Source organism: Eucalyptus grandis, chromosome 9 (genome assembly GCF_016545825.1).
Source record: "Eucalyptus grandis isolate ANBG69807.140 chromosome 9, ASM1654582v1, whole genome shotgun sequence".
Classification (NCBI taxonomy): Eukaryota; Viridiplantae; Streptophyta; class Magnoliopsida; order Myrtales; family Myrtaceae; genus Eucalyptus; species Eucalyptus grandis.
The window spans coordinates 34,123,093-34,133,140 of record NC_052620.1 but is presented as its reverse complement, the minus strand read 5'-3'; the positions used below and the strand labels follow the sequence as shown (position 1 = coordinate 34,133,140).

Below are 10,048 nucleotides of genomic sequence, written 5' to 3'. Positions count from 1 at the left end.
CCTTGCCCTCAAACACAAAGGCCCTAGGCAGGGGCATCATGGCCATAGGTGAAGCCCCGAACGTTCTTGCCAATGCTCAGCAAGGGTTTCACAACCGGCGAGGGTCACCAATGACCCTTGCTGACTCTTAAAAAAGGCAAAGAAAGAAGGAAAAAATTATTTAAAAATTATCCACGTCAGAACCGGCAAAGCCACGATGGATGTCTGGTTTCCATGTTGGATTTTCCAACAAGACAAATTGCCGATGGCACTTAATTGATTGATTTTTTTAAATTTTTGGTACTTGAGTGGGTGAAAAAAAAAAATTATTATATTCAAATGAGCACTGTACAAAAGTTATAAAACTTGCGTTATTCTTATCCTGCTACGGTACAGCAAAAATCACTCTCGTAATGGTGGCGACACCATTTGCCACCACCAGGCAACCAACCCCTTGCCCTTTCTTGCAGCGAGGGCTATGACCCTCTCCGATGGCCAAGCGAAAAAGAAAAAAGATCTATGCACACTTCCAGCTTCCTCCACCATCTTTTTGTATTTTTATTCTTCTTCTATTCTTTTGTCAAGTTTTTGTCGTATGACATTCACGAAAGCCGCATCATCACCATGTGTCTAAAAATGAAAAGTTCAGGAAAAAAAGTTTAAGAATTAAAGTGACTGATCAACATAAGATTTAAGACTTTTGTAGTCATTATTGAATCGAAAAGAAATGGATTCTATCAGGAATTATTCCCAAGATTTGAGACAATAAGATTCGGTGAAATTATGAGACATGATTTATTTCTTTTTACCAATGGACCGATTCTGAATCGAATTTCATGGGCTCCTAAAGTGGCATCAAAGTGCATAATGCACCAAACTCGTCACTGATTTATTGAAACAAAACGCAAGAGATTTAACTTATATCAGCGAGCATTTTAAAAGCACAAAAATGTTCTAAAAATGTTCGACAAAGTAAATAATGTAATTGCAGCGATAAAAGACAATAGCGAAGGGTCACCGAGAGAAGTAGAGCTAGTGAATCATTTTATTCTGAAGATAGATACATAGGGCACAAAGCAATCCTCACATAAGTACATGAATACTCCAAATAGAAGATCTCATTAAAGCAATTGAATCCATCCCCGAAATAACAATTTCAGTGACAATAATGACCAAACCAACAGTATTTTCCTCCATCCCTACATCCTGTCTCTTCTTCATCAACTCTACTATGAATCCACCGCAGAAAATTCGAAATCGAGTTCCCATCATCAAAACCGCTCATGCTTCTCACTTTTTCTAGCGCGCTACCTTGGTCAAAAATCCCTTCCAAAGCACACACAAATCATTTCCATCCTTCAATTCCCTTCCTGTTCAGTGCCGGGTATGTCCAATCCACCAGCTGTTTCACAAACTGGACATTTGAGAATAGAACCTCAGTGATAGGCAACGGAGGAAATACCTGAATTCCAAGCCTACAATCTCTCCGCTCTGCGCCGGCAAACCAAAGACCACTGTCCCTTTTGTTAGCCCACAGAACATCCACCACCCTGTTCTCCCTAGTGAAGTCTTCCTTATATAAATTATCACCTTCTCTAACATGCCACCATGTTTGAGTTGCTTGTATTTCCATTGCAGCGAGCGTGGACTCGACAGTAACAAGATGGGTGTCTCCATATGCTAATCCCATTAAAGCAGCTGAATAGTAAGCATTCATAGCCTCACTTGTGCTCTCCTGATTCCGCCCATCCGTAAATTCAGTCAATCCACCGGCCCAAGAATGCAATTTGTACAAGTCGAAGCACCTCAGATGTGGATAATTGGAATTCGATCTTCTCCCCAAGTTCATGAAATCCGCCATCAGTGATAAAGCTTGAGGCCTATACTTCCTTCCCCATGCCAGATCAATCTTGGCAAGAACAGCAATTGCATAAAGGAAGTACCCTAAATGATAGTGATGAGCATTGTACAACCCGAAACCAAGATCTTCACTAGGATTGGTCGATCCTAGCTTGGTGATAATCCCGCCCCATTTCACATCATACAAAAATCCATTACCACTAAAAGTCCCATCCAACCATGGCTCTATGGTGCTTTTCAAATATTTCCCGATGGTCAGGATAACTTTATGATAACACACCTCCTCAGCAATAAAGCCAACCTCGCCGCTCTGGCAATAAATTTCCCATAAAAATAAGATGATTTTGCCGTTATTGCAGCTGGATTAAGGGACACCACATCCCTACGAAGGGCTTGAATGATTTCATTGTGTGATTCCTCCTTGATGCCTCTGATTGAATGCCAAGTAACAGAGACAGGATTAGATCTCAACACCCAGGAATCTCCAACCACGCCAACAAGATCACCATCGATTATCCTATACTTAAAATCCTCCAACACAGTGACACGGCAATTCTCGCGAGACAAAAGTCGAACGTGCAGCGGGTGCGCGAGCATGAGCAGACCCCCCCCATCCTCTCTTCTCCCATTTGTACTCCAAGCAAAATGAACTAGTCAACACTGCATCACCAAAAAGAGCATACAAAGAACTGAACTTATCCAAAACCTCCTCGCTAAATGATCCACCATCGGGCAAATAAGCAATCCTAATAACCCCCGAAAACCTTCCGAAAGTAATTGCATTGAGACTATGACTGAAACTAATCGGGGAGGAAGTTGTGGCATCCCAAAATTCAAAGCCAAGCCATAAGGTGTGTTAAAGTCTTTAATTAGGTGATAAAAATTTCCTAAGGTTTATACCTTAGCCATTAGTCTTTTAAGATTTGATGATTTGTGCATATGATTGTGAAAATTTAAATTTGATAGATTAATAATCTATGCTTGGCCATGTATTTTATAAACTAAATTTCAATAAACAAGATGCCCCAAGACTTTGGCCAAGATGAAAATTGAAATTTAAAAATATTTATAAAAGAATTTTTTTTTTTTTTTTTTTTTTAAAAGGGGGAAAAGTCAATTTTTAGGTTGGGCCTTAGGCCCATTGGCCTAAGCTTTTAATGGGCCAAGTTGGCCGGCCCAATAGAGGCCCAAGAGGGAGTGGTCAACCGGCCACAAGGAAGCCCAACTCCAAGGCCCATGATGCATGCAATAAGACAAGTGGCAAGAAGAAGGCCATGCATTGGCCATTGGTGAGGCAATCTCATGATTGCTAATGATGAGAGTTTGGGGGTATAAGAAGGAAGAGAGAGAGAGGGTGGCCGGATTTTCCCATTTGGCCGAGAGAGAGGGTGAGAGAGAGAGAGAGATTTCGAGAGAGAGGGAGAGGCTGAGAGAGAGAGGAGGAGCCGCCGTGTGCCGCCGTGTTCGCCGCCGTACGCCGTCGACCGACCGGTCTAGAGGCAAGTGGGAGTCCTCTAGCTTCTCTTGCATGCTTGTATGTTGTTTGCATGTTAAATTTTTGGGTGTTTAAGTGAGAAAAACCGAGGCGTGGTTGGCTTATTCTTGAATCGCATGACTGTTCTTGCTCGGATTATGTGAGTCAGAAAGTTGTTTGAGCTTGCATGTGTTTTTAGAGTCCGATTTTGGCTTCGATTTCTTCATGAAAGTTTTAGCTAACATCTTGAAATATAACATACTAAAATTTCGTGGAAAATGATTGAGCTTTGAGGGGTTAAAGTCTCATCCTATGGAGACCCCAGATCTGGAAAGATTTTACTGACCTTTGGTTGGATTTGTGGTTGCATGTTGGTTTGTGTTGAGAATCTCACTTCGATTTCTTCATGAAAGTTGTAGGGGACATATTAAACTACAACATACTCAAATTTGAAGTGAAATTAACAATAATAGACTAGTAAATCAACTAGATCTTGAAGACGGTGATTCTGGTGATGTATTCCGAGACACCCGAGACTTCATGGACATAGATGATGACTATACTCTGGTTATTTGACTTATATATCTTCATGAAACTTGTATAGGACATCTTGATGTATAACATATCCAAATTTCAGAGGAAAATAAAGAGAATAGGTAGGTGAAATCTCAATATTTCGGAGAAGCTTGCACTGGACGATGCAGTAATGGATCCAGAAGCTTCGTGAGACTGTATAAAATAATATAAAAATAATCTGGCTTGGAAGTCTTCATGAAAGTTGTACGAAACTGTCTTGGTTATCACTCGGTAAAATTTCGTAATTTTTGGAGGCCGTATGGATATTTTAATCGAATTTCTTCGGAAACCGTGCATTCTGGTTTCATCCGAAAATCATATGATGTTTTGTGAAAATTGTGAGATTGTGTAAAATTCTATTTGGCCATGTATTTTGCATGTAATTATGATCCTATTGGCTTGTTTGATAATTGCTTTAATTTTTATTTTTAATATTTATGAAAGTGGCAAAAGTTGAAATTTAAAAAAAATAAATAAATAAAATGGATTATTTTATTGGCCATAAATTCCATTAAATTTATTAATAAATAATTATACATTGTTGCATGTATGATAAGGTCTTGGTGTGTGCATGACATTGAATTGAGATGCATGTGTGAATTCTATGCCAAGTATGACTTGTTTGATGTCACGCCATATGCCATGATAAATTGAGATCAAAATAATGGTAAATGTGGATAATGATAAGTGAGGAGGTGGTTGTGGTGGAGGATAATGCCCGGAATGTATAGAGATGCATTGCCGCATGGCCCTGGGAGATTTAGGATGTCCGGAATGTGGGGGTGTCGGAAGCCCTGTCAGAGGTTTCTGCCCGAAGGGAATGCCTCGCGATGCTAGGATTTGGGGTGCGGGATGCCCGGCCAGGGAGTGTAAATGCCGGAAGCCTTGTCGGAGGTTTCTGCCCGAAGGGAATGCCTCGTGATGCCAGTTGGGATGCGAGATGCCCGGAATGTGGGGGGCCGGATGCCCGGTGGCCTGGGATGGCTGAATGCCGGAAGCCTCGGAGGTCTTTGCCCGAGGGGATGATGAAATTGATGATTTGAGGAATGGGTGATGTGGTGATCAAAATTGAAAGCTAAAAGTGGAAATTGAGCCCATGGCATGATATGCATGATCATGATGATGATGATATGTGATATGGAATAATGATGATCACCCATGGCATGATATGCATGATGATGATGATGATGATATGTGATATGGAATAATGATGATCACCCATGGCATGATATGCATGATGATATGCATGATGATATGCATGATGATGATAATGATGATGATATATGATATGGCATGATGACATGTGTAATGTGATGATGTCATGATGATGATGACATGTATGATATAATGATGCCATGATGATGATGACATGTGTGATGTAATGATGCCATGATGATGATGACATGTGTGATACGATGATGCATGATAGTATGCGCATGGCTTCAAGGTAAGTAACGCCTGTAATGCATGTATGATTTGTATGATGCATTGAGTTGTTATTGGATTCCTTATCTGCTGAGTGGTTGTACTCACCCCTTTTGGGGACCAACATTTCAGATTAGCAGTATGCCGCTTCCTGCCGTCACGTGGGATGCATTTTACGGGTTACCGTCCGACGTCGAGGTAGAGTGTGAGGAGTTCAGCTGTCCTTCTGTACCTGGACTCACCTACATACGTGTGCGCTGTTTTGTCTCGTACGACATAGGCCTGGCTGGGGGCCCGATTGTCCAGGAGTTTGTCTCTGTCCACGTTCGCCGTGACGGGGTGATGAGAGGGATGCTACCACCGCCACCGCCTGACGCATCGGACTGGGTGTGAGACCTATGCGTGACGAGTATGGGCTATTTCTTTTTGAATAGTTAGCCGACACTTATGATGGGGGTTGTGCACATGTGATGTAGAGGGTCGAGGGTTCTTTTTTAGGTTTTTAGGCTGGACATGACTGAGTCCTAGCTTTTCCTTTTTGATGTACCAACCCAAAAGAAGTCCCATCTTGAAGATATATGTAAATAAAGTGTCGTGGCTTGTCTATAAAAAAAATTATGGTGATTAGTGGTGTGTATTGGTATCATGGTTGGTAGGGGGAGAGATGGTGATGCTTTATTTTGCTTCCGCTAGTGAGTCGCGCTGGGACCGCTTTTAAAAAAAAAAAGTTGCCTGTGAATAACGACGCTTCTTCTAAGTGTAGAACAAAAGGGTAATAAGATGTAACATCGGTGCTTGTGGCGACCTTCGAAGGGTTCGGGGTGCTACAGAAGTGTAAACAAGCCAAGTATGATTGTTGTTGAGCTTCAAAGTATGCTTGGTGTGGCTATTGTTCGAAGATAGCGAGAGGATCGCGTGAATCGTGGAGATCGCAACCTCGGTCCCGCGGTTGACCAAGCAGGTCAAGTAGGGGCTCCCCCTAACGAGGACGAACTTCAGGTTTGAAGCCGCGAAGTCCAGCATGACGCTGAGGTCATTATACGAGGAGATCACGTGCCGCAGAGCCTCCAGAGACGAGCCATGCACAGCATCGTCGCTTGAGATGGCAAGGATGGTGAGGTCAGCGTTGAAGACTTGGTACAAAGAGGTGGAGGTGGCGACGCGAGAAGGGAACGAGACGAAGACAGAGGACAGGGGGGCTTGACGAGGTAGGGGTGGATGTACTTGGCCTGGTTGCCATTGTTGAGAGTGAAGTTTTGGAAGAAGGAGTTGGTCAGGAGTGGGGCAGAGAAGAGGCTCAGTGAGAAGAAGGGTGAAGGATCAGGGAGGAACGGGGACTCGACGCACGGGAAGACAAAGGGGAACTTCGGCGACGGCGGCGGCGGCGGCGGCGGTGGTGGCGGCAGTGGCGGCAGCGGCAGCGGCGATGTGGAAGGAGGGGAATCAGAATTGAACAAGTTCCCCATTATTGTATTTTCTGTTTGTTTGCTGGTTGGCAGGTCGTTACGCACATTTAGCAAATATTTCTCTCTTTTTTTCTTTTTTTCCCAATTGAAGATTACTCGCTAGAGAAAGAGGAGAAAAGTAAGGAAATGGATTATTACAATGAACTAGGAAAGTCAAACCTGAGGACTGAAAAAAAAACAAAAACTCTTGTAAGGTATTATTGGGTTGCTATCAAACACCAAAAACTAATTGCTTGTGGGCTTCTTTCTCGATCCCGATTCAAAGGGTCTACTGTTGAAGGGATCTCAAAGGGAATGAGATTTTTATGGGGATGAATTTAATGAAGACTTAGGATGAGGACAAGGATGATTGAAATGGAGCTAGTGAGTCGATATCGATGTTTCTTTGTCTTTTCGAGTGGAAAGAGAAAATTGGAAAGAGATAGGGTTGGAAGTGAAGTTGGGGAAGGGAATGGGAAGGCAATTTAAATTGCATTTGGGAATGCGAATTTAGAAAGTAAAGGATCAACACAAGGTAGGAAGTCCTGGAATTCTTCCAAGGCAAGGAAGGGAGAGAGAGAGCTAGTGAATGTGAAGTCATGGAATATGGTGCGGAAGATTGAAAAAGATAAGACATACAAACAAAAAAGGAGAGAGTCTTAAAGGACCTACTAAACTCAATTCTTAGGAAAAAGGCATGCTAAACTTGATTCCTAAGATAAAGGCAAAGTGATTCAAAAACAAAGATAATGGAATGACTTTTGGATGACATTTACTGCAAGTATTATCATTGAGAATGTCCAAACTTCGAGAAAATATTTAATAGTATGAGCGCATAATATCATCCACTGACATGGCACGCATGTGCCACTCAAATTTTGACACGTGTCTTGTGAGTGGAACGTGCTAGAAAATATAAAGGTTTTGTTTCTTGATTGGCTGGCTTGGCTTGGCTCAGCTTGGTGGCAAAAAAAAAGGGCAAGGTAGTAAATACTAAACTCCTGCTTGAAAGTTTCTCTCTTCTCACTTCAATTTTCAAGGCTTTTTATCTTTCTCTCTCAAAAAGAACAACGCTTAACCCAAACGATGCTTCCTCTGTTTTTATTCAAAGCTTTTCTCTTTCTTTCTCAGAAAAAGGACATCAAAACCAAATGATGCTTCCTCTATTTTTCTTCGCACATCCCACCTTCTCAGAGCCTTGGTCATTGGCATACTCCTCGTTCTCCTTGATCGGGAGGTTGAAGAACACCTCCCCACCCTCCTTGACACACTACATTAGGACACACACTCGATTAGGTCACTGGGGATCCTGTGGTTGACAAGGTGCATGATGCTCTAGTCAGGCTCAAAACAAAATCTCAAAACCATCATATTAGACCTATGAAATCACCACAAGCTCGAACATGTCAATTTTGACTTAGAAATAAATTGGTGAAGGTGTTCTTGGATTGGATTTTAATATTATTCAAGGAACCATAAATTAGGTCATCATACATAGTGAATTTTTTGTTGTATTAAAAGGATAACTGGATCTCGAATTTATATGAGACAAAATCTACTATAAGATATGTGTTCACCCTTGGTAGAGATGATGTAATTTTGAAATCAGCCAAACAAAATTATGGGAGAAATGACAATCCTACTAAACCAAAATTTGACTTGATTGAGGCAGATGATATATTTGATCACTTACTTTTCACAACATAAAATATGAGGTCATCGTTGAGGACTTCATATATAGAATCGAAGCATTTGATATATTTTTAGTCTTTCGAGGCCAATGTTCTTTTGTCGTTTATGTCATGTTTTTTTTCCATGTTTTTCTTTTAAGCCCCATTAGAGTTAAAGCTCCGACAGCAATTGCAGGCGCACAACATACGTCTCAAGAAGTGAAGGTTGTGGGTTTTGATTTATTTTACAAAAAATATATGTATGAATTATTTAAAATCATACCTTAATAAATCTTTAATCACTCACGAAAATTTACATTGATTGATTAGAATACGAGCTTTTTTTTTAATCATGAATGAAAATAAAATATAATGTAACAGCTTAGTGCATCTAAATATGACCTACACCATAGATTTACACTAATCAAATATTAGAATAAGAGAAGATTAAAAATATTTTTTATCAAATTAATTATATGAAAGGAAACAAACAGAGCCTTAGAATGGTAAGTCATTCCCTTCGTTGCATTCTATTTAGGGTTCAAAGAAATGGATGAAGTTAAATTGTCGGCAACCAGCCATTGGCAGAAGGCAACCAGCCATTGGCAGAAGGAGTAAGGAAAGAAAAAGGAAGAAAAAATCAAAAAAATATAATTAAAAAAAAAGTCCACTTTAATTCTAGCTGCACTACATGATTCTTGGCATCCACATTAACAATTTTTATCAAAATTGAAATCAATATGAAAATGTTTATGATTAAATTGAAATATTACTATTTTGGTATTTTTTTTTTCACGTGCAAGGACACATATTTATGGCCAGTACATGAAAGTAATTTTATTTCTTGAATAAACTCACTCGATGGAACCACCGAAACAAAAAAATAGAGGACAACCAATTTTCCGATTTCCCTTGCCCAACAAGAAAAGCCATCGTCCAAAAATCAAGTAGAAGACCAGCGGGCGATGGAACTAGCGTCCCGCGGAAACGATCAGATGTCCGCTTGTCGTCGGCCCAGTCGAGGTGTAGGCTGAAGAGGCCCGTCTTGGTCGGCCTGTTCAGGTCCGTTTTGCGTGGACTGGACCAGGTGGTATGTCCAAAAGTTGGCGACCAAAAAGTTGGAGGTCGCATGCCTCCGGCGCCTGTAGTGCCCGTCCGGCACGTGCGAGACATCGATCGGACATTCCACCTATCATCATAGGACAATGTTCTTCAAGACATCAATCGGATATTTTGGGACGACGCATGTATCAACCTATGGCAAAATTTCTTCGAGCAAAAGTAGTTACGATAAGGAGAAAAACGATGAAAGGATTTTATACGGTACTCATTTGAGTGCTATAACCTTTATTTCACCATTTAAGTGTCATATCAAAGTAAAATCGATTATTTACAAATAATTATGTGTGGATTGTTTTATTAATTTCCCATTTGATGTAGATTTTTTAATTTTTTAATTCTTTTTTCTTTTTTCTTTTTTTCCTTTTTTTAAAGGTTGGCAACCTTTGCCGGTTGTGAAACCCTTGCCCATATCTAGGTGAGGGCTACCTTGCACTCAGACGCAAAGGCCCTAGGCGAGGGCATCATGGCCACAGGTGAAGCCGCAAACACCCTTGCCA

The 10,048-nt window shown here is 41.0% G+C and overlaps 1 pseudogene; it reads right to left on the bottom strand.

The window, feature by feature from the left end:
* Positions 1 to 1,135: 1,135 nt before the first annotated feature.
* LOC104420711 lies at positions 1,136 to 6,780 on the bottom strand (annotated as a pseudogene).
* Between the last annotated feature and the right edge of the window lie 3,268 nt (positions 6,781 to 10,048).